Here is a 24666-nt window from a genome sequence, read left to right as displayed (position 1 = left end):
AGGGTCCTTGAAGTTGTACAGCTGCACCCGGTGACCGATATTTATTTAACGGGGAATAAGTGATAATTCATATTATAGCAGTAAATAATTAAAATATTTCATAGGGATTATAATAATATCTATATCTTGTCTGGGTACAGGGTTAAAACCAATATTAAATTCCGAAAATCGTTTTTTTGCTAAAACTCTTTTTTTTTAATGGGATCAAAATGGGGGTAAGGCACAGAGTCCGGGGTGGTAATGGACGTATTGTGTCCAAATTTCATGGTTTTCGGACAATCGGTGCCGGTGTCACGGCGAAATTCCACTTTTTTCCCCTCATGGAAGCCGTAAATTGACTTGAAGCCAGGGTCCTTGAAGTTGTACAAGAACAAACGACTTGAACGAATGCAGGTATCACCTTGAAATTTTCAGGGTACCTAGGTACCAACGTGAAAAGTTGCTCGCCGGAATTTAGTACTCATGGTACCTTTGGTTCCAGCGTAGCGCATGCGCGAAGTCAAATCCAGCTAAACTCGAAAACAACCTTGTCGGCACGGAAAACATCAAAGGAGAAATTCGAATAAAAAATGATACAATGATTTCACACAACAGGCCAGCTATTAGCCTCTCGATTGACAAGAGTTTCATCGCCCTCCATTCATTATAACTAATGTCATCGTGCCCTAAAGAATCAACAAATCAGCTTGCTTATCTCTGCTTACCCTAGGCAAAAAATGCTCATCTTTGAACTCAATCATGACATTGACCTAGTGAACGCCTACACCAAGTTTGAACATTCTAGCTTAATTAGAAGGAGAGTTCTTGTGTTCCAAAGTCCCGGCCCTTCAAATTGCTTCTATTTTTCATTTTCAATTCAAAATGGTGACCATCACGTGACCGAAATCAAAATTCTGATCCGATAGATTTTTAGGTATTCCTTCCAGGATTCCGAAAATATGACGCCCGAGTCTGTAAGTAAAATAGCAAAAAAGCCTTTTTGATTTTTCACGTTTAAAGATGGTGGCACTTCCGGTTCGATCGACAAACTCCATATTTTGTGTACGAATCAGTAATTACTTGTCTAGTATCGAATTTTTTTTTTAGGTCATTCTGACCTATATTTCGACGATTTTTTTGAAAACTTTGATCCTTAATTTCCCCAAGGGGAGATAATTTAGAAAATTTCCAAGGACATCATTGAAGTCGCATTGGCAAGATCTACTAACATTCTAAATTTCACGAAAATCGCACAACTATTAAAGAAGTTGTCAAATTGGTAATAACTTCCGGTTCGAAATGACAGCGACGAATTTTCGAAATGCCAAAATCCGAAATTGCAGATTTGAAGTAAATGTTTCAAGATACTCAAAGAAAAAAGAATTAGTAAAATAGGTCAAATAGTCACAGAGTTACAGCATTGTAGGTCAAATGCATTCCTTCGTAAAATTCGGTGATTTCGGATTCGTAAAACGTTTTGAAAATATATTTAATCAACAGCCACCACCCATTTTTGGGGGGATAGGTAAAAGTTTCAGAACGATCCTATGGTTAGATTCTGAGAAATCCGATTTGTGGACAAAACACAAAAAAAAAATAACAATAATAATCTTAACAGAAACAATAAGCTTTCATATGTAATATGAAAGCTTAATAATATTAATCTTAGTAATAACAATAGCCTTTCACCGAAGGTGAAAGCCTAACTAGAATTGCGCGCAATGCTGAAGGCTTTCACTGTCGCCAAGGCGTCACACGATCGCCAGATGCATGACAAAAGACTATCCCCACCACTCCCCCACCCCCAAAAATCCCACACTCTAGCACAACTAAGATATTGACCCCTAAACATGCTCCAACTCGTAAAAATACGCCGTTTTCAATTTTCGATCTCTTTTTTCGGCTACCCCACACATTTCAAAAAATGATACAGTGGTTCCACACAACAGAGTACCCATTAGTCTCTCGACTGAGAAAGTTTTAAAAAAAGCTTTCTGGGCGTTTCCGAGAAACATGCGTCTAAAGTTGTTCGAAATCGCAAAATACCTTACTTTTCAAAGTCACACATCTTTTTTAGTTTTTGATAGAAACTTGTCGCTTTAGTACCACCCGATAGACAATTCAATGGGCTATTAAATGATATAAAACTTTAACTAATCGGCAAAAACGCAATTGATACATCGCAATTTCCGCACAGGTACCCATTTTTCTAAATTTTGTCAAAGTTCGGATACATTTCTTGACTACTTCCGGTGATTAGAGGATTTTCATTTATAGTTCATGGACTGGTTTGGTCCTTTGACTTCATATTCCTGAAGTTTCAGAAAGATCGTTGGAGCCGTTTTAAAAAAATAAGAACTCTACGATTTGACCAAAATTCGAAAAAAAGTGAAAAATCAAAGTTAACATTTCAGAATTGTTTTTATATCGTTAAAATCGGATCTTCGCCAGCTATCCAAAAATGTAATCATAATATAAAAATTCCAAAAAATAAAAATTTTACAAAATTTTTGAACATTTTCCAATATTCATCCAGAAAATGAAAGCGACAAAGTTTCTAAATTCGACGTTTTTGAATTGCTATCTGCTCAGAAATGTATCCAGCTATCCAAAAATGTAACTATCTGAAACATCGATTAAGAATTAACAGAATTATGGCCCATTTTCAATTTTCGTGCACGTTAAAGATTCTACAAAAGCCGGACCGTTTAGAAATGTCATTTTATATTTAAGCACTAATACATCAAACAGATAAATCGATTCCAGAGTTTCAATACATTCGTTCAAATAGTTTCTGAGATTTAGTCTCCCCCATTTTAGTTACACGTATAACGCGTTTTGTAATTGGTTTTTGGTAAAACCAATTACCTACTAGAATTGCGCGCAATGCTGAAGGCTTTCACGGTCGCAAAGGCGTCACACGATCGCCAGATATATGACAAAAGACTATCCCCACCACTCCCCCCCCCCACCCCCCCAAAAAACCCACACTCTAGCATAACTCAGATATTGACCCCTAAACATGCTCCAACTCGTAAAAATACGCTGTTTTCAATTTTCGATCTCTTTTTTGGGCTACCCATGACAATTAGAAAAATTGTACAAGGGTTTCACACAATACACTACCCAGTAGAATCTCGATTGAGCAAGTTTGAAAGAAATCATTGGCGGCTTTTCCGAGAAAAGTAATTATATAACTGTTAAATTAAACAACGGATAACTCCTACCTCTTAAAATGATTTATATAATTAGTAAATAATTATTATTATCTAATGATTGTTGTTTTGTGACATATATAGTGTAACCAATATATACATTGTACTTTTATAATCAATATGATACTGTGCATTAGTCGTGTTTCTGTTCTTATGAATTTAATTTCTTCATGCAAAATTTGTAAATCGCCAGTAGGAATAAATGTCTCTTTTATAGATACATTATGCTGGCTGGAAATTAAACGGTAGGCTAGCCTTGGGGACTGTTTGTAAATCGCCAGTAGGAATAAATGTTTCTTATATAGATACATTATGCTAGCTGGAATTTGCACGGTAGGCTACAGCCTTTGGGACTGCGCTGTATCATACGGTCTGTCATTGAGTCAACTGGCTGGGTTTCGATTCCCCAGTTGAACGTGACAAGGAGCATGTCTAAACTCGTGTGTTTTCTCCGGGTCCTCCGGTTTCCTTCAACTGCTAAAGACCCCTACGCGGAAACGAATTGTTGAAATAAAAAATAAAAAAATCAATGAAATATCGCCAATTTTCTGGTTTCGTGCACGTTAAAGATTTGACGTCACTAATACAGATAGAGTTTTTTCCCAAACAACGTCATGCCTTTTATCATAGGTGCAATATTCGATACTACTGTACGATACTACTGCAACCGCTTAACAAATTGGACTTTCTTATAAACAGCGCTAGCCGTCGATTTCTGTCCAGATGATTACCGGTATAAGATAAATTTGACAAAGAAGCAACAATATTAATTCAAAGACTAATTATTACACACAGCTATCAACTATTTCTGTTACAGGGTCACTAAACACATATTTTGGATAGAAGAAAACACTCATAGTTGAAATAATTTTAGTTCAAATATCATCACTGATAAAAGCACTCTTGAATTGGCTCTATACGTTGACAAAACGTACAGATTGTATCCCCGACTTATGTTTCGCTTACCAATGAAAGGTGCCGTGTTCAATTTTCGATCCCTTTGTTCTGCTACTCCTGAAATTGGGGACTATTGTAAAATCGTTTTATGTATAACCCTACCGATAGGCCTCTCTGTAGAAGAAGTTCCAAAAAAGAATTGTGTTGACTTTTCGAGAAATAGGCCTCTAAAAATGCTCCAAATCGTAAAAATACGACGTTTTCGATTTTTGATCTCTGTTTTCGGCTACCCATGACAATTAGAGAAATTGTACAATGTGTTCACAAGATACACTACTCATTAGACTCTCGACTGAGAAAGTTTTAAAAAAATTGTAGGTGGCGTTTCCGAGAAACATGCGTCTAAATTTGCTCGAAATCGCAAAATACCTTACTTTTCAAAGTCACATAACTTTTTTAGTTTTTGATAGAAACTTGTCGCTGAAGAAACATCTGATAGACAATTCAATTGGCTATTAAACGATATAAAACTTTAACTAAACGACAAGAACCCTGTTGATACATCGCATTTTCCGCGCAGACACCCATTTTTCACAATTTTGTCAAAGTTTGGATACCTTTCTTGACTACTTCCGGTGATTAGGGGATTTTCATTTATAGTTCATGGACTGGTCTGGTCCTTCGACTTCATATTCCTGAAGTTTCAGAAAAATCGTTGGAGCCGTTTTAAAAAAATAAGAACTCTACGATTTGACCAAAATGCGAAAAAAAGTGAAAAATCAAAGTCAATATTTCAGAAAAAAATTTATATTGTTGGAATCGGATTGATGTCAGCTATCCAAAAATATAACTGAAATTTAAAAATTCCCAAAAATAAAAAAATTGAAAAATTTTGAAAATTTTCCATTTTTCACCAAAAAAATTAGAGCGACAAAAGTTCTAATTTCCACAGTTTTGAACTGTTATCTGCTCAGAAATGTCTCCAGCTATCCAAAAATGTAAATATCTGAAGAATCGATTGAGAATTAAGAGAATAATGGTCGATTTTCAATTTTCGTGCACGTTAAAGATTTGACGCATTTCCGCTATGCGCACAAACTTGGAAATAGCTTTAAGCAGTAGCTGCACACCACTTTTCCGACAGAAAATCAAATTTCAAACCTCTATCTCTTATAGTTGCTGAGATCTAGCTTCCCCCAAAAAAAAAAATAATAATAATAATAATATTAATCTTAGTAATAACAATAGTCTTTCACCGAAGGTGAAAGCCTAACTAGAATTGCGCGCAATGCTGAAGGCTTTCACTATCGCCAAGGCGTCACACGATCGCCAGATGCATGACAAAAGACTATCCCCACCACTCCCAAACCCCCCAAAACCCCACACTCTAGCATAACTAAGATATTGACCCCTAAACATGCTCCAACTCGTAAAAATACGCCGTTTTCAATTTTCGATCTCTTTTTTCGGCTACCCCTGACATTTCAAAAAATGATACAGTGGTTCCACACAACAGAGTACCCATTTGTCTCTCGACTGAGAAAGTTTTAAAAAAAGCTTTCTGGGCGTTTACGAGAAACATGCGTCTAAAGTTGTTCGAAATCGCAAAATACCTTACTTTTCAAAGCCATACATCTTTTTTAGTTTTTGATAGAAACTTGTCGCTTTAGTACCACCCGATAGACAATTCAATTGGCTATTAAATGATATAAAACTTTAACTAATCGGCAAAAACGCAATTGATACATCGCAATTTCCGCACAGGTACCCATTTTTCTAAATTTTGTCAAAGTTCGGATACATTTCTTGACTACTTCCGGTGATTAGAGGATTTTCATTTATAGTTCATGGACTGGTCTGGTCCTTTGACTTCATATTCCTGAAGTTTCAGAAAGATCGTTGGAGCCGTTTTAAAAAAATAAGAACTCTACGATTTGACCAAAATTCGAAAAAAAGTGAAAAATCAAAGTTAACATTTCAGAATTGTTTTTATATCGTTAAAATCGGATCTTCGCCAGCTATCCAAAAATGCAATCATAATATAAAAATTCCAAAAAATAAAAATTTCACAAAATTTTTGAAAATTTTCCAATATTCATCCAGAAAATGAAAGTGACAAAGTTTCTAAATTCGACGTTTTTGAATTGCTATCTGCTCAGAAATGTATCCAGCTATCCAAAAATGTAACTATCTGAAACATCGATTAAGAATTAACAGAATTATGGCCCATTTTCAATGTTCGTGCACGTTAAAGATTCTACAAAAGCCGGACCCTTTAGAAATGTCATTTTATATTTAAGCACTAATACATCAAACAGCTAAATCGATTCCAGAGTTTCAATACATTCGTTCAAATAGTTTCTGAGATTTAGTCTCCCCCATTTTAGTTACACGTATAACGCGTTTTGTAATTGGTTTTTGGTAAAACCAATTACCTACTAGAATTGCGCGCAATGCTGAAGGCTTTCACGGTCGCAAAGGCGTCACACGATCGCCAGATATATGACAAAAGATTATCCCCAGCACTCCCCCCCCCCACCAAAAAAAAAATAAAAAAACACACTCTAGCATAACTCAGATATTGACCCCTAAACATGCTCCAACTCGTAAAAATACGCTGTTTTCAATTTTCGATCTCTTTTTTGGGCTACCCATGACAATTAGAAAAATTGTACAAGGGTTTCACACAATACACTACCCAGTAGAATCTCGATTGAGCAAGTGTGAAAGAAATCATTGGCGGCTTTCCCGAGAAAAGTAATTATATAACTGTTAAATTAAACAACGGATAACTCCTACCTCTTAAAATGATTTTTATAATTAGTAAATAATTATTATTATCTAATGATTGTTGTTTTGTGACATATATAGTGTAACCAATATATACATTGTACTTTTATAATCAATATGATACTGTGCATTAGTCGTGTTTCTGTTCTTATGAATTTAATTTCTTCATGCAAAATTTGTAAATCGCCAGTAGGAATAAATGTCTCTTATATAGATACATTATGCTGGCTGGAAATTACACGGTAGGCTAGCCTTGGGGACTGTTTGTAAATTGCCAGTAGGAATAAATGTTTCTTATATAGATACATTATGCTGGCTGGAATTTGCACGGTAGGCTACAGCCTTTGGGACTGCGCTGTATCATACGGTCTGTTATTGAGTCAACTGGCTGGGTTTCGATTCCCCAGTTGAACGTGACAAGGAGTATGTCGCATGTCTAAACTCGTGTGTTTTCTCCGGGTCCTCCGGTTTCCTTCAACTGCTAAAGACCCCTACGCGGAAGCGAATTGTTGAAATAAAAAAAAAATAAATCAATGAAATATCGCCAATTTTCTGGTTTCGTGCACGTTAAAGATTTGACGTCACTAATACAGATAGAGTTTTTTTCCCAAACAACGTCATGCCTTTTATCATAGGTGCAATATTCGATACTACTGTACGATACTACTGCAACCGCTTAACAAATTGGACTTTCTTATAAACAGCGCTAGCCGTCGATTTCTGTCCAGATGATTACCGGTATAAGATAAATTTGACAAAGAAGCAACAATATTAATTCAAAGACTAATTATTACACACAGCTATCAACTATTTCTGTTACATGGTCACTAAACACATATTTTGGATAGAAGAAAACACTCATAGTTGAAATAATTTTAGTTCAAATATCATCACTGATAAAAGCACTCTTGAATTGGCTCTATACGTTGACAAAACGTACAGATTGTATCCCCGACTTATGTTTCGCTTACCAATGAAAGGTGCCGTGTTCAATTTTCGATCCCTTTGTTCTGCTACACCTGATATTGGGGACTATTGTAAAATCGTTTTATGTATAACCCTACCGATAGGCCTCTCTGTAGAAGAAGTTCCAAAAAAGAATTATGTTGACTTTTCGAGAAATAGGCCTCTAAAAATGCTCCAAATCGTAAAAATACGACGTTTTCGATTTTTGATCTCTGTTTTCGGCTACTCATGACAATTAGAGAAATTGTACAATGTGTTCACAAGATACACTACTCATTAGACTCTCGACTGAGAAAGTTTAAAAAAAATTGTAGGTGGCGTTTCCGAGAAACATGCGTCTAAATTTGCTCGAAATCGCAAAATACCTTACTTTTCAAAGTCACATAACTTTTTTAGTTTTTGATAGAAACTTGTCGCTGAAGAAACATCTGATAGACAATTCAATTGGCTATTAAACGATATAAAACTTTAACTAAACGACAAGAACCCTGTTGATACATCGCATTTTCCGCGCAGACACCCATTTTTCACAATTTTGTCAAAGTTTGGATACCTTTCTTGACTACTTCCGGTGATTAGGGGATTTTCATTTATAGTTCATGGACTGGTCTGGTCCTTCGACTTCATATTCCTGAAGTTTCAGAAAAATCGTTGGAGCCGTTTTAAAAAAATAAGAACTCTACGATTTGACCAAAATGCGAAAAAAAGTGAAAAATCAAAGTCAATATTTCAGAAAAAAATTTATATTGTTGGAATCGGATTGATGTCAGCTATCCAAAAATATAACTGAAATTTAAAAATTCCCAAAAATAAAAAAATTGAAAAATTTTGAAAATTTTCCATTTTTCACCAAAAAAATTAGAGCAACAAAAGTTCTAATTTCCACAGTTTTGAACTGCTATCTGCTCAGAAATGTCTCCAGCTATCCAAAAATGTAAATATCTGGAGAATCCATTGAGAATTAAGAGAATAATGGCCGATTTTCAATTTTCGTGCACGTTAAAGATTTGACGCATTTCCGCTATGCGCACAAATTTCGAAATAGCTTTAAGCAGTAGCTGCACACCACTTTTCCGACAGAAAATCAAATTTCAAACCTCTATCTCTTATAGTTGCTGAGATCTAGCTTCCCCCAAGAAAAAAAATAATAACTAGATCTGCTAAGCAGATATTAAAGCTTTCATATTCACAGTCACTGTCACATGTCATAGAAATAATATGAACAGAAAAAAAAAATCATTATAATGAGTAAAAATTTGGTGAAGTTAATTCGATTTTTCACTGGTAAATAATTAAATAGACAAGTGGCATAACTTGACCCGCATCCCATCAGCTATCCTGAAAAATGCTGGAAAAATTAAACAAGTAAATTGTGTTTAGTACTGGGTTAATTAAGACAGGCATATGCCTTTGCTATACAGGATGACATGAGGGAAATTTAGCTTGGGAGGTGTAGGCCTGCAGCCAAAATTTCTAGCTAGCTTAGAAACACAACTCCGCTACACGGTCTTCCATAAAAGAAAAACTATACATTTTTGGAAAGCTTATGATGCCAGGAAGACAAAATCTGGGAGTTCCAAGCAAAATGTTTGCAATTTATTGATTTAGGGCCAGATGAAATTCGTCAAAATTGTCAAATAAATGCTATTTGTGTACTAACAATTCTGAAGTTGACATAAAATTAAATAGTTGGTAAAACACCTCATGCCTTCATCCTTGGCAATGAACAGTTTATTGGACAGATTTTGATGTAAATAAAAATGCTCAAAACACAAATGTCATGGGTGAATAAAGAATTGTGGAAATCCATTAACGGTAAAAAAGAATTATCTCCCTTTCTGTCAAATGCCTGTAATTGATAGACTATCAGGTCTTGTATGAATCATAAGACCAGGTGTGGGCAAACAAGCCCAATAATTATTTTGTTTGTTGGATCTCAAGGGCCTGTTAGGGTTGGTTGTTGGATGTTTGCTCAGAAATTATCGCTTGTATGGAACATGCTAGAGTCGATTTGTAGCATATTCTAGCCAGGGGATATGTTTGACAGTAGTTGAGTGATATGCTTTTGAAATAATGGAGATCAGTACCACTTTATAAGCATTGAATCACATGATTTTTTTCCACTAAGATAAACATTCTAAACCCACATACATGTTCCCTTTCAATTAGCCACTACAGTATTTTTACAACTGTACATGTAGCTGTGAACTACTATTTCGGATATGATTAATGGTCAAATTACAAACATACATGTAGATATAAGTTAAAAAAAATAATTGTGTATCTGGGCTGGAATGAAGGGAAAGGTTAGAAAACAGGATGAACAGTTGTGAAATTATTTATTAAAGTGAAACAATCATTGAAAATCAAAATTAAACAGTTACTCTGCACATCAAATGTCATCAAAGTTAATCTTCATTATCATCATCACTGTCACTAAATGTATTAACATCAAATTCGGTCTCTTTAACAGTTTTTTTTTCATTTTCACATTTACTACACATGCACAGGTCTGTACAAGAAAGGGGGGTTGGGATGGCCTAGAGTGCCGCGCTTCGACCTCTAGCTGGTCGGTCACCTCTGGCTTGTGGCTGTGGCTTTGATCCCAGGTGTGAGCGTATGTGGCATGGAGATAGAGGCGTCTTCTCAACCTCGTGGGTTTCCTCCGGGCACTCCGGTTTCCTTTCACTGCTAAAGACCCATACGCGCAAGCGAATTATTGAAATAAAATTGAAACCGTATGTTAGTCCCAAAATGACCTAGTTTGTGTTGAGTGGACGTTAAACCCCATTTCTCTCTCTCTCTGTACAAGACAACTTTGCTGGCCATTTATGATTCTTTCTCTTATGACATCTTCACAGAATATATTGTATGTGGTTTAATATTCGACGGAGGGCTAGTCATCTTTGCTGAAAAATATAAATAAACATATACATGTACACAATTAAAACAAAATTCTGGAGCTTGGTTTACTCTCATTAATTTCGTACAACAGAGGAAAAAGACACTTACACAGGGGTTAACATTTTATTTTCATGCAGAAACCAGCTAATGAAGACAGGAAGGCATTAGCAGTACAAGGAGAGATAGAGAGGAGAATTGCGGTTTAACGTCCACTGGACAAAAACATAGTAATTTCAGGACTCACCCATGGTTCAGTTTTATTTGAATAATACCAGTGGCAAGAAGGCGGAGAATACAAATAAAAAAAACATCACAAATATTTACCTTTCTGATAACTGTCTAAGAAATTCAGTACATGTATATTGCCTATAACATTTTTGGTGATATCTGACCTCAATGGCCACACAATCTTGCCCTCTGATATGCCTTAAAATATCTTCATCCTCTTTCAATTCAGCAGCTTTCAACAGTTGGCCTACAAACAAATTTGCAAACAAATTATACACCATATAGCGTTGAATGTTGTTTGTGCTCAAGGGTGGGGGAGGGAATGTCACTTTGAGGCCTACATGTACATGTACCTGGCTGGTCAACTCTGGCATGCTGTTTAGTTCAGATCCTTTGTGTGGGCGGAAATGGTCTAGAGACAGATCGTCTTAGCAAGGCACCTACAAGTGGGCCAAGAAAATAAAAAACAAGTTAACTTCTCTATGTTTCATCCCTTGTGCAAGCAAATGTGCAACACTTTAACCAATGACTGTGCCAAATCAACAAATGGGGTAAAAGGCTTTACTGGCTAGCTTCATAACAATTTTACAGTGATTGCAGTAGCACTTCTGATTCCATTTACAACAAAAACAACAACACAATAATTAAAAACTGTAGGATGAATATATTTAATATTTATTAGTAATAATTATAAATTTAGTAAGTAACATAATATTAACATTAGGCCTACCTGAGCCTGTTTGGGTCTGAGTCTGTGTTAATACATCCTTCTTCCTATTTTCTCCAACAGTGACAAATCTGTCACGTTTTTTACATATAATACACACAACAGGCAGCACCGATTTACTCTTTCTTTTTGCTTCAGGAGCGTAATTTGTTTGGAGAGGTAGGTCGCAGATCGTCTACACTCCCGCTATTCCCTGGTTGGATTGTAGCCGGGGATTTTAATTTTTCTTTATCTATACGATTACGGGCAGACCCAATTCGGAATTTGTCTGTAAAAGGCCTGTAGCATGTTGGGTGAAATCCAGTATCTTTTGGCGCGTCGATAAATTCCTTGTTTGATTATATCACCCGAAGTCGCCTGTTCAGCTATCCATTTCGCTCGCCCATCAAGTTTTAGCCATTCATGGGCACATTCACGGAATTTATCCCAGCGAGATTTTGTAAATAATTGTTCTCGTTCCTTTCTAAATCCTTGGTAATGAATAATACAGCGTAAATTTGATGAAATATCAGTCGATTCACGTTCTTTCATGGGCGCAGCCATTACACATGTGTGTTGTTGTTTACAACTTTCAAGGTCGGGTCAGCAGTTCACAATACGAGCTCCTGATTGGCCCATGGTGACCAATCACCAGTTATTTCCCTACGCTTTATAACAGCGCGAGTCAAATAAATCCCGTACGAATAAATTTATATCACCCTTAATGGATTTGAAATAAAGAATTATAAAATGTATTTATAAATATACTATGCTTTATTTGAACCTTATGCCTACTACTATTCTTACCTGACTCTATCCAATTTATTTTAATTATATCTTTCATTCTATTTAAGTTATTTTTTTTTTTGCCACCATTCCCCCCCCCCTCCACTGTTCCTTATCTCAGACGAAATAATCCCAGATTAGCTGTAAGACCAGATACTCTTTTTTTCTTTCTTTCTTTTCAGGTGCTGGATTCTTCCTTCAGAGAACCAACAAACAAAAGGAATGAACACAAAAAATGAAGATGAAACAGAACCACCATACCGGACAACAAAAACCAAATGGAAGGAAGAATGGATCAGGCCTATCACTCACCGACAAGCCCCAAGGAAGAGTAGCACCGCCCTGCCATTCTACCGGACAGAACGACCAGACCGACAAAATGACCAAAATATATATATATGTACATATCATGTCTCTGTATTTAAATGTTCCTGTCTGTTCGTAATTGTCCATTTTGTCTATATGTTCGTCCATGTTTATGTATGTCTTGCACTGTGCTCGTCTGTCTATGTCTGTGATCGTCTCAAATAGCACTTTTTTACTTTGCACCAGTTAGTCAATGTTTCTGTACATATATATATTCAATTATCTATTTTCCATTAATCACTTTGTAAATATTCTCACCATACACAAATAACATGTTATTGTCTGCGATATCACCTCGGTGGAAGCGGACGTTAAATAAAGCTATTTCACACACAAATTGCGCGGCCGAAGCTTGGAACACTAGTAAATTTTCTTTAAAACATCATCATCTACTTTATAATGGTCGCAGATTATTTTATGGTGGACTGTGTAGCGGAGTTGCAGCGTAGAAATTTTGGCTGCCGGCCTAGTGGCATTTAGGTCACTAATATATTGCTGTTTTATTGGCAAGGGATGTTTTACGTGCATTACAATTATGTTGTATACAATAATTAACCGGTTTAATACTATATTATACATAAAAGTGAATGAAATTCAATGTTTACTATTTTGCTTTATACATGAATATCACAGGTCAAATTATTGAAATAAATAATGCAAATAGATTATGATTTGAAACATCTTGTATGTCATTGTTCTATTTGTTATATAAGACTACATGATATAAACTTTTTGATAAGCCTCTTTTATCATATTTTGAACCAATGGAATAAAGAGCAAAGACCTAGAATATATTGTAAATATAATCAGGTTTTTGATCAACTGATCAAAGGAAAATATTGCGAATAAATTTGTTGTACTGCTATTGTAAAGAAATCATCATTGTTTTATTTGATATTTAGAATACACATAATCGTGTATATATTTGAAGTTAAGAGCAATTATGATTAGTGATACCTGTATGACCAACTCTCAAAAGATAATCTCATTAAACCAAGTACTTTTTTTCATTTGTATTAGTTGATTTATACTGAATAAAGATAACACAAACAAACAAAAATGAGTTGGCTGTGTGAACACCTCAATGACAAGTGGTATCAGATGCCTCAGAGAGAATATTCAAATGCTCCTTGTGATACGTTTGTAACACAATTATAACCTAATGTATTACACGGGAGTGGAGTGGGTGGGTCGGGGGGCTTTTCGATTGGCAGGGGACTATTAAAATGGGTAAGCAGAGATAAGCAATTTGATGAAACTTTGTGTATAGTTTCATTACATTAGTACCTTGACCATATTACCTTGACCAAGTTCGACAATGAGCATTCTCTTAGTCAGGATAAGCAAAGCAACTTGATTGGCCGGGACTTTGAATTGGTTGATGCTTTGGGGTATGATAACTTTGGTTATAATGAAGTACTGGAACATAACAACCCAGCTTTTAATTGAGCTAGAATGTTTAAACTTGGTGTAGATGTTCATCAGGTCTTGACTGAACATTTTGAGCTACAGCTTGGCAATTTCATTGGTCGATGCTTTGGGACAAGATAACCTTGATTTCTATCTGACAGAGAGTGATGAAATTTACAGTATAGTTTGATTGCTCGATACTTTTGAAAAAAATATGAAAGTGCGATTAATTAATGTGTCATCTTTTACTTTGGGGTTTTGGCGGGAGACATCATCCATACTGTTTGCTTGTTTAATATCCCCTATACAATATACGCTCGACCTCATTACCCGAACTGGGGTAGAAAAGTGGGATCTTTGACAATGAGGCAATGAACTTGTACATTCTTTTGCAGCTGCACAAGAGGGAACATCAACGCCGGATTAACCATGGTGGTGGGGAGGGGGGCTGATACCGACCGTGAAGCCCCGCAAGGGGGTCGGGTCAGGGGGTTCTCCCGCTAAGAAATTTTAATTGGAGGCCGAAAACGTGATTTCATGGCATTTCAGGCACTTGTGTCGGAGCCATTTAGAAGTACCTCCCCCAGAAAAATAAAATTCTGCCACAAAATTAGCCACAATCCATGCGGGTGCTAAATGAGCAGAGCTACATCAAACCTAATTTTGAGTCCCTCAGTGATAAATAACTTGATTCAAAATCGTATTATAGCCCCAACGACGAATTGATGAATGGAGACCGTAACGTTACGACAAAGTCTAACACTGTAAGTACCAAATAGTCATACGAGATATGTGCATCTCATCAAATTCAGCTTATACCATACCCACAATAATGTTACGGAGTCAGTGAGTTCAAGTTAGACAATACGCTGACCTTCCACTGACCATGCTTATAATATAAAATCTGTCAATGACAGCTGATTCATTGTTTAGTTTTTTATATGATATATTTAATATCAATAATATATGTATATGCATGCTTTATTTTACTTTACACGACCTCTATAAATGCCCCAAATCGTAAAAATACGACTTTTTGGATTTCGATCTCCTTTTTTCGGCTACCCCGGACATTTTCAAAAAATGATACAATGATTTCACACAACAGGCCAGCTATTAGCCTCTCGATTGACAAGAGTTTAATCGCCCTCCATTCATTATAACCAATGTCATCGTGACCTAAAGAATCAACAAATCCGCTTGCTTATCTCTGCTTACCCTAGGCAAAAAATGCTCATCTTTGAACTCAATCATGACATTGACCTAGTGAACGCCTACACCAAGTTTGAACATTCTAGCTTAATTAGAAGGAGAGTTCTTGTGTTCCAAAGTCCCGGCCCTTCAAATTGCTTCTATTTTTCATTTTCAATTCAAAATGGTGACCATCACGTGACCGAAATCAAAATTCTGATCCGATAGATTTTTAGTCATTCCTTCCAGGATTCCGAAAATATGACGCCCGAGTCTGTAAGTAAAATAGCAAAAAAGCCTTTTTGATTTTTCACGTTTAAAGATGGTGGCACTTCCGGTTCGATCGACAAACTCCATATTTTGTGTACGAATCAGTAATTACTTGTCTAGTATCGAATTTTTTTTTAGGTCATTCTGACCTATATTTCGACGATTTTTTTGAAAACTTTGATCCTTAATTTCACCAAGGGGAGATAATTTAGAAAATTTCCAAGGACATCATTGAAGTCGCATTGGCAAGATCTACTAACATTCTAAATTTCACGAAAATCGCACAACTATTAAAGAAGTTGTCAAATTGGTAATAACTTCCGGTTCGAAATGACAGCGACGAATTTTCGAAATGCCAAAATCCGAAATTGCAGATTTGAAGTAAATGTTTCAAGATACTCAAAGAAAAAAGAATTAGTAAAATAGGTCAAATAGTCACAAAGTTACAGCATTGTAGGTCAAATGCATTCCTTCGTAAAATTCGGTGATTTCGGATTCGTAAAACGTTTTGAAAATATATTTAATCAACAGCCACCACCCATTTTTGGGGGGATAGGTAAAAGTTTCAGAACGATCCTATGGTTAGATTCTGAGAAATCCGATTTGTGGACAAAACACAAAAAAAAAATAACAATAATAATCTTAACAGAAACAATAAGCTTTCATATGTAATATGAAAGCTTAATAATAATATTAATCTTAGTAATAACAATAGCCTTTCACCGAAGGTGAAAGCCTAACTAGAATTGCGCGCAATGCTGAAGGCTTTCACTGTCGCCAAGGCGTCACACGATCGCCAGATGCATGACAAAAGACTATCCCCACCACTCCCCCACCCCCAAAAATCCCACACTCTAGCACAACTAAGATATTGACCCCTAAACATGCTCCAACTCGTAAAAATACGCCGTTTTCAATTTTCGATCTCTTTTTTCGGCTACCCCACACATTTCAAAAAATGATACAGTGGTTCCACACAACAGAGTACCCATTAGTCTCTCGACTGAGAAAGTTTTAAAAAAAGCTTTCTGGGCGTTTCCGAGAAACATGCGTCTAAAGTTGTTCGAAATCGCAAAATACCTTACTTTTCAAAGTCACACATCTTTTTTAGTTTTTGATAGAAACTTGTCGCTTTAGTACCACCCGATAGACAATTCAATGGGCTATTAAATGATATAAAACTTTAACTAATCGGCAAAAACGCAATTGATACATCGCAATTTCCGCACAGGTACCCATTTTTCTAAATTTTGTCAAAGTTCGGATACATTTCTTGACTACTTCCGGTGATTAGAGGATTTTCATTTATAGTTCATGGACTGGTTTGGTCCTTTGACTTCATATTCCTGAAGTTTCAGAAAGATCGTTGGAGCCGTTTTAAAAAAATAAGAACTCTACGATTTGACCAAAATTCGAAAAAAAGTGAAAAATCAAAGTTAACATTTCAGAATTGTTTTTATATCGTTAAAATCGGATCTTCGCCAGCTATCCAAAAATGTAATCATAATATAAAAATTCCAAAAAATAAAAATTTTACAAAATTTTTGAACATTTTCCAATATTCATCCAGAAAATGAAAGCGACAAAGTTTCTAAATTCGACGTTTTTGAATTGCTATCTGCTCAGAAATGTATCCAGCTATCCAAAAATGTAACTATCTGAAACATCGATTAAGAATTAACAGAATTATGGCCCATTTTCAATTTTCGTGCACGTTAAAGATTCTACAAAAGCCGGACCGTTTAGAAATGTCATTTTATATTTAAGCACTAATACATCAAACAGATAAATCGATTCCAGAGTTTCAATACATTCGTTCAAATAGTTTCTGAGATTTAGTCTCCCCCATTTTAGTTACACGTATAACGCGTTTTGTAATTGGTTTTTGGTAAAACCAATTACCTACTAGAATTGCGCGCAATGCTGAAGGCTTTCACGGTCGCAAAGGCGTCACACGATCGCCAGATATATGACAAAAGATTATCCCCACCACTCCCGCCCCCCCCCCCCCCCAAAAAAAATAAATAAAAAAACACACTCTAGCATAACTCAGATATTGACCCCTAAACATGCTCCAACTCGTAAAAATACGCTGTTTTCAATTTTCGATCTCTTTTTTGGGCTACCCATGACAATTAGAAAAATTGTACAAGGGTTTCACACAATACACTACCCAGTAGAATCTCGATTGAGCAAGTTTGAAAGAAATCATTGGCGGCTTTCCCGAGAAAAGTAATTATATAACTGTTAAATTAAACAACGGATAACTCCTACCTCTTAAAATGATTTTTATAATTAGTAAATAATTATTATTATCTAATGATTGTTGTTTTGTGACATATATAGTGTAACCAATATATACATTGTACTTTTATAATCAATATGATACTGTGCATTAGTCGTGTTTCTGTTCTTATGAATTTAATTTCTTCATGCAAAATTTGTAAATCGCCAGTAGGAATAAATGTCTCTTATATAGATACATTATGCTGGCTGGAAATTACACGGTAGGCTAGCCTTGGGGACTGTTTGTAAATTGCCAGTAGGAATAAATGTTTCTTATATAGATACATTATGCTGGCTGGAATTTGCACGGTAGGCTACAGCCTTTGGGACTGCGCTGTATCATACGGTCTGTTATTGAGTCAACTGGCTGGGTTTCGATTCCCAAGTTGAACGTGACAAGGATTATGTCGCATGTCTAAACTCGTGTGTTTTCTCCGGGTCCTCCGGTTTCCTTCAACTGCTAAAGACCCCTACGCGGAAGCGAATTGTTGAAATAAAAAAAAAATAAATCAATGAAATATCGCCAATTTTCTGGTTTCGTGCACGTTAAAGATTTGACGTCACTAATACAGATAGAGTTTTTTCCCAAACAACGTCATGCCTTTTATCATAGGTGCAATATTCGATACTACTGTACGATACTACTGCAACCGCTTAACAAGTTGGACTTTCTTATAAACAGCGCTAGCCGTCGATTTCTGTCCAGATGATTACCGGTATAAGATAAATTTGACAAAGAAGTAACAATATTAATTCAAAGACTAATTATTACTCACAGCTATCAACTATTTCTGTTACAGGGTCACTAAACACATATTTTGGATAGAAGAAAACACTCATAGTTGAAATAATTTTAGTTCAAATATCATCACTGATAAAAGCACTCTTGAATTGGCTCTATACGTTGACAAAACGTACAGATTGTATCCCCGACTTATGTTTCGCTTACCAATGAAAGGTGCCGTGTTCAATTTTCGATCCCTTTGTTCTGCTACACCTGATATTGGGGACTATTGTAAAATCGTTTTATGTATAACCCTACCGATAGGCCTCTCTGTAGAAGAAGTTCCAAAAAAGAATTATGTTGACTTTTCGAGAAATAGGCCTCTAAAAATGCTCCAAATCGTAAAAATACGACGTTTTCGATTTTTGATCTCTGTTTTCGGCTACCCATGACAATTAGAGAAATTGTACAATGTGTTCACAAGATACACTACTCATTAGACTCTCGACTGAGAAAGTTTAAAAAAAATTGTAGGTGGCGTTTCCGAGAAACATGCGTCTAAATTTGCTCGAAATTGCAAAATACCTTACTTTTCAAAGTCACATAACTTTTTTAGTTTTTGATAGAAACTTGTCGCTGAAGAAACATCTGATAGACAATTCAATTGGCTATTAAACGATATAAAACTTTAACTAAACGACAAGAACACTGTTGATACATCGCATTTTCCGCGCAGACACCCATTTTTCACAATTTTGTCAAAGTTTGGATACCTTTCTTGACTACTTCCGGTGATTAGGGGATTTTCATTTATAGTTCATGGACTGGTCTGGTCCTTCGACTTCATATTCCTGAAGTTTCCGAAAAATCGTTGGAGCCGTTTTAAAAAAATAAGAACTCTACGATTTGACCAAAATGCGAAAAAAAGTGAGAAATCAAAGTCAATATTTCAGAAAAAAATTTATATTGTTGGAATCGGATTGATGTCAGCTATCCAAAAATATAACTGAAATTTAAAAATTCCCAAAAATAAAAAAATTGAAAAATTTTGAAAATTTTCCATTTTTCACCAAAAAAATTAGAGCAACAAAAGTTCTAATTTCCACAGTTTTGAACTGCTATCTGCTCAGAAATGTCTCCAGCTATCCAAAAATGTAAATATCTGGAGAATCCATTGAGAATTAAGAGAATAATGGCCGATTTACAATTTTCGTGCACGTTAAAGATTTGACGCATTTCCGCTATGCGCACAAATTTCGAAATAGCTTTAAGCAGTAGCTGCACACCACTTTTCCGACAGAAAATCAAATTTCAAACCTCTATCTCTTATAGTTGCTGAGATCTAGCTTCCCCCAAGAAAAAAAATAATAATAACTAGATCTGCATAGCAGATATCAAAGCTTTCATATAAACTTCAAAAGGGGTTATTAGAATCTATGAATCAACAACCACTCTGACGGAAGATATTCTCTGGGCTAAAAAATCTTTTTTCTCTCAGCTACGAGAGATACGTAGAATTAAACCGGCCCAGAGCCGACCGTGTTGATACGAAGCCGCTTATTTGACATTGACACATAACTGAAGGTGAATAGGCCTACCCGTCCAGTTAATACAATGGGCAATCTCACATCGGTCCACTAAAGAGAGGCACATGCTAGTCGCCCCCTACTTCCCCAAGACATTTAGTCCAAACCTTGACTCTCATACATATAAACCATTTGGTACTACATGTACATGTATTTCGTACTTATATCATATTAAACCCCTCGGCCGCCATGTTGAATCACACAGTATTTAACGTTCTATATCCTAACATCTTTATGAAATCAACGACAAATCTAAACTTGGGCACTCCAACCATTTTTATTTTTACATCATTCAGTTTTTTTTAAATAAGTAATTCTATCACAAATTATAGTGAAGACTGGACCACTAAACTAGTTACCCATCAGTTTTTCTTTGTGTTAATGCGTTCTACATTTTCAAAGCAATGATTCTTATAATGTGCGAGCCGCCATGACACCGGCGGATATTATAACTTCGATAGGCGAGAAACTTCAGGTAGCAGTTGGGTTTCATCAAATCATATAATTATGCGGTACGGCTTCACCTTTATTTCAATGGGAATTGGTTTATTATATGTGCAGTGCACTTTTAGGTCAGTTTATGTGTAAATTAAGGGAGCTATACATAGGCCAGTAACCTTTTTGCAGTCATTTGACTAAAAAAAACTTGCGGAAAGGAACTCCGTAGGACAAGCCACTACTGTGGCAGGAGTAAGGCGGAAGACATCAGTAGTGGAACCATTTCTAAGTTAATCCCGAAGTGCGTTGCTATTGTAAGAATATATAAAATCGGGTTTCCGTTCCGCTTTTTTTTTGCTGTAGTTTGAGTAATGAGTTAGAGCGTATATTTTGTAGTCAAAAAATCATTGCAAATAGAAGACCTCATCCCCACCACCACCAACCTGTAATACACTAGCTAGCTTGTGTATTTCCATATTCCATTTCCGAGAGATAGATAGAGAACACGCGAAATATAAAGTGATTTTTCTTACAATCAGGGACCATAATTCATGAAGTTACGATTCGATATGCGCAAATATCGAAAGGAACCATATCTTTGGGTTATAAACATGCATGTCAAGTTTCATCAAAATCTTTCACTGTGAAAAACCGGGGCTAAGTCATCTGAAATCAAACAAATTTTACAATGTAGGTAGTGGGGTGGGTGCATAAAATTCCAAATGCAAAGGGTTATTTTTCGTGCACGCCAATATGCACACAGGATTTCGATTTTTCGTCCTACCTAAAAAAAACTGCACGCAAAGTTAGTTGTCGGGCCTTCGGTCAAGAACCACAGACAAAGGGAGAGAACGGGGACCTCTGTTTTGCATACCATCCAAGCGACTAGGCACTAATCCTTGTACCATGGACGAGGGGACGGGCGTTTTTCGTCCCATCGAAACGACTAGACACAGATCCTTGCTAGGCGTTCCATACTTCACCACTGCCAACGGGGAACCACTTTGACCTCGGGTTTTCGTACCATCCAAACGACTAGACACTAATCCTTGCAAGGCCTTCCGTTCTGCAGCAAATGAGCCACGCTGGCCTCGTTTTGTCGTAACATACAAACGACTAGACAATGTTTCATAATTTAGTCATGTTCGCGTGGGTGGGTTGGCAGCAGAATTGATATGTACATGATAGTGACACGAGGAGGGGGGGGGGAGCGGGGTGTACACAAATCACACAAATCAGAGCTTTGTAATACACGCATATACTTGATATACTAAATACACAAATGGCTGAATTTCGAGACATTTCTGGCACTCTTTTATCACATAATGAGAACACTGCATTAATTTCTATATATCAATAAAATATGCCTCAGACCCATTGTTTATTTTTAAATTTGAATTAGACTCGTAACAAAATATATTTTCTGGCAACAAATAGCATATAAATAAAACTAGATTTACTTTCTGATTATTTTTTTTAAATGAAATCATTCCAGGGCTTTTATTGACATTTCAGAAAATGTAGAGTTGGTCCCATGCACTTGAGGCCAAGGTCCTTGAAGTTGTACAGCTGCACCCGGTGACCGATATTTATTCAACGGGGAATAAGTGATAATTCATATTATAACAGTAAATAATTAAAATATCCCATAGGGATTATAATAATATGTATATCATGTAGGTGTGCATGTAGGTTAAAATTGTGACCTCTGTAAATAGGCCCGTTCCTTGCATTTAGTTTTAGAGTTAGGAGTGCTAAAATTGAGAGAGCGAAATGGGGTTGATCGACCACTCGACACAAACTAGGTCATTTCGGGACTAACGTATGGTTCAATTTTATTTCAATAATTCGCTTGCGCGTAGGGGTCTTTAGCAGTGGGAGGAAACCGGAGGACCCGGAGAAAACCCACCAGGTTGGACAGGCGACCCTACTCCTTGCGTCAATTTACGGCTTCCATGAGGGGAAAAAGTGGAATTTCGCCGTGACACCGGCACCGATTGTCTAGCGTAGGGGTCTAGCAGTGGGGGGAAACCGGGTGATCCTGAAAAAATACACAGGTTGGACGGGCGACCTACTCCTTGTCACGTACGGAAAGATACCCCAGCAGTCAAAATAGGTCAAAATAGGCGATTTCGGTTTCTAGTGTCGATGCATCGTTACGGTCAGTTTAAAAAATTGTCTTTTAAGGATAATGTGTATAGTACCAATACCTATCACATACGGAAGAGGCGATAAAATCTCTTTGCATTTCCAATTTCAAAATTAATTAAAACCAATATTAAATTCCGAAAATCGTTTTTTTGCTAAAACTCTTTTCTTTTTAATGTGATCAAAATGGGGGTAAAGCACAGAGTCAGGGGTGGTAATGGGCGTATTGTGTCCTAATTTCATGGTTTTCGGACAATCGGTGCCGGTGTCACGGCGAAATTCCACTTTTTCCCCTCATGGAAGCCGTAAATTGACGCAAGGAGTAGGGTCGCCTGTCCAACCTTGTGGGTTTTCTCCGGGTCCTCCGGTTTCCTCCCACTGCTAAAGACCCCTACGCGCAAGCGAATTATTGAAATAAAATTAAACCATATGTTGGTCCCGAAATGACCTAGTTTGTGTCGAGTGGACGTTAAACCCCATTTCTCTCTCTCTCTCTCTCTCCGTAAATTGACTTGAGGCCAGTGTCCTTTAAGTTGTACAGCGGCACCAGGTGACAGATATTTATTTAACGGGGAATAAGTGATAATTCATATTATAGCAGTAAATAATTAAAATATTTCATAGGGATAATAATAATATATCATGTCTGGGTATTCCAGGGTTAAAACCAATATTAAATTCCGAAAATCGTTTTTTTGCTAAAACTCTTTTTTTTTAATGGGATCAAAATGGGGGTAAAGCACAGAGTCCGGGGTGGTAATGGGCGTATTGTGTCCAAATTTCATGGTTTTCGGACAATCGGTGCCGGTGTCACGGCGAAATTCCACTTTTTTCCCCTCATGGAAGCCGTAAATTGACTTAGAAAAAAAAAACGACGAAAGGCAGGTGACAAGAACAAACGACTTGAACGAATGCAGGTATCACCTTGAAATTTTCAGGGTGCCTAGGTACCAACGTGAAAAGTTGCTCGCCGGAATTTAGTACTCATGGTACCGTTGGTTCCTGTGTAGCGCATGCGCGAAATCAAAACCAGCTAAACTCGAAAACAACCTTGTCGGCACGGAAAACATCAAAGGAGAAATTCGAATTTTTGAAATATTCAAATACCAAACATTTGACCATGATCCAGGCTATCCTCAAATGTATTAATTTCGGTAATAGGAGACAGATTCTCTAAGCCACGACCAATTGTGTATGTTTTCAAGCCCATAAATGTGGATTTTTCACTAATTTTCATTTTCATTTCAAAATAGTGTCCATCAGTTGACCTAAATCAAAATTCTAAACCGATAGATTTTTAGGCTTTCCTTCAAGCATTCAGAAAATGTAACTCTTATGTCTTTAAGTAAAATATTGCAAAAGCCGTATGAACTTTTCACATTTTGAGATGGTGGCACTTCCGGTTTGCTCGACAAACTCCATATTTTGTGTACTCATCAGTACTGTCTTAGCTAGTACAGAAAAAAAATTTCAGGGCAATCTGACCTATATTTCGTCGATTTTTTTGAAAACTTTGATCCTTAATTTCACCAAGGGGAGATAATTTAGAAAATTTTCAAGGACATCATTGAAGTCGCATTGGCAAGATCTACTAACATTCTAAATTTCACGAAAATCGCACAACTATTAAAGAAGTTGTCAAATTGGTAATAACTTCCGGTTCGAAATGACAGCGACGAATTTTCGAAATGCCAAAATCCGAAATTGCAGATTTGAAGTAAATGTTTCAAGATACTCAAAGAAAAAAGAATTAGTAAAATAGGTCAAATAGTCACA

General features: G+C 36.4%; 1 protein-coding gene and 1 long non-coding RNA gene across 2 annotated transcripts in view; one reads left to right on the top strand and one right to left on the bottom strand.

The window, feature by feature from the left end:
- LOC126808779 (5'-nucleotidase domain-containing protein 3) overlaps nucleotides 1-24666 on the top strand; it is a 457910-nt gene that overhangs the window by 295311 nt on the left and 137933 nt on the right. The window lies entirely within an intron of this gene.
- On the bottom strand, nucleotides 10168-12477 carry LOC126808787 (uncharacterized). The gene is made up of 3 exons (XR_007674766.2): nucleotides 11710-12477; nucleotides 11076-11226; nucleotides 10168-10756 (listed from the first exon to the last, which is right to left on the bottom strand). It is a non-coding gene; the product is annotated as an uncharacterized LOC126808787 (long non-coding RNA).

The sequence above is a fragment of the Patella vulgata genome, chromosome 1, assembly GCF_932274485.2.
Source record: "Patella vulgata chromosome 1, xgPatVulg1.2, whole genome shotgun sequence".
NCBI classification, from domain to species: domain Eukaryota; kingdom Metazoa; phylum Mollusca; class Gastropoda; family Patellidae; genus Patella; species Patella vulgata.
This window is presented reverse-complemented; position numbering and strand designations above follow the sequence as displayed.